General features: G+C 43.9%; 1 long non-coding RNA gene across 1 annotated transcript in view; it reads left to right on the forward strand.

Moving 5' to 3' along the window:
* The window catches only part of LOC134439089 (uncharacterized), a 32,294-nt gene extending 31,273 nt beyond the window's left edge, over positions 1–1,021 (forward strand). Inside the window, exon 4 of the long non-coding RNA XR_010032707.1 lies at positions 933–1,021. This is a non-coding gene — a long non-coding RNA (uncharacterized LOC134439089). The remainder of the gene's footprint in view (positions 1–932) is intronic.
* The last annotated feature ends 488 nt before the right edge of the window (positions 1,022–1,509 follow it).

Raw genomic sequence — 1,509 nt, forward strand, 5'->3', positions numbered from 1 at the left:
TCCCCCTCCACCAGCCACCACCACAGCCAATATCTGAGACTTGATAATCACGGTTGTCCCAAACACCTGCGTTTCGATTGCTACTGACCTGCCACCCAAATGAGTGCAATTAATGACAATTACCCCGCAGGTGTCACGACAGAGACATTAACGGATAGGCCAGTGGCTTGCCGGCTCCCAGCGCGTGTCCATTGAGTAAATATGTAATGATTACAGTTGTAACTGGGCAGAATGAGGGGGCCCCACGCCAGCTACCAGTGCAATCTATTTGTGTTTGCCGCCACTCGATGCAGTTAAGCAAGCTCGGCAAACTGAAATGGATGGACTTGAATCACCATTCTCCTGGGATAGGGGAGGTGGAGGAGGTGGAGGTGGAGGTGGAGGTGGACGTGGGAGTGGGGTGTTAGAGTTGGGGGGAGGCTGGGGTGACTGAGCCAAGTAAAGAGGTCCAGGGGTCGCTTCATCAGGCACACAGAGAGGAACCGACACGGCCTGAAATAGCCCAGACATGCTCATCCCCAGTTGGGATGATTTAGAAAGATAACATGCACTGCACTGCACTGGTTGTGGTCGTTGAAGGAGTGGACACTGGGAAAGCAAGGGGAGGGATGTTGATGTGAATGTAGCGTTAACAAAAATCTACATTTGTTATTTGGCATGGTCGTCTTTTGTTGTCAGCTGTCACTTGAAATATTTACCATTTTTCAAATGCTGAATTTCTATTTGAATGTTCCTATTATTATTACCAACTCTTTTATTAATATCATTATTGTTATTGTTATTGTTATTATTATTATTATTATTATTATTATTATTATTATTATTATTATTATTATTATTAGATATAATATAATCATATTATATTATAATTATACCGGTAATTGTTTATATGAGTGAGATATTTAAAGTAATTTTGCTACTCTGTTTTTCAGTGCCGGGTAAGCCTCCAGATGTATTCCTCAGGTGGGCTGTTCAACTCTAACCTCCTCTCCCATCCCTGAGCCCTGGGCCCCTTCCCTCTCAACCCCAATCTGCATAAAGGCATTAAAATGTGAATAGGAATTAATTTAGACCTCCCTCCACTCCATAGGAATTAATGGAAGTTTGTTCTGCTGCTGCTGCTCCAAGTTGTGTGTGTCTCTCTCTCTCTCTCGTTCTCTTTCTCTCGTTCTCTCTCTCTCTCTCTCTCTCTCGCTCTCCCTCGCTCTCTCACTCACACACACACACACACACACACACACACACACACACACACACACACACACACACACACACACACACACACACACACACACACACACACACACACACACACACACTCGCTCCCCCACCACACAGTCCATAAATATTAATATTAATACAGCGTTTGTATTTAAAGGGAGCGCTTGGGTGAAACCGTATACAGAATATTATTAGAGATCACGATACGTTTCTCAGGAGGGAGTACACTTGAATGAATGCATTGCCTTGCCGTCACGATCTGTAAAAAAATCCAATCTTCATATGGCA

Source organism: Engraulis encrasicolus, chromosome 22 (assembly GCF_034702125.1).
Source record: "Engraulis encrasicolus isolate BLACKSEA-1 chromosome 22, IST_EnEncr_1.0, whole genome shotgun sequence".
In the NCBI taxonomy this organism is placed as follows: Eukaryota; Metazoa; Chordata; class Actinopteri; order Clupeiformes; family Engraulidae; genus Engraulis; species Engraulis encrasicolus.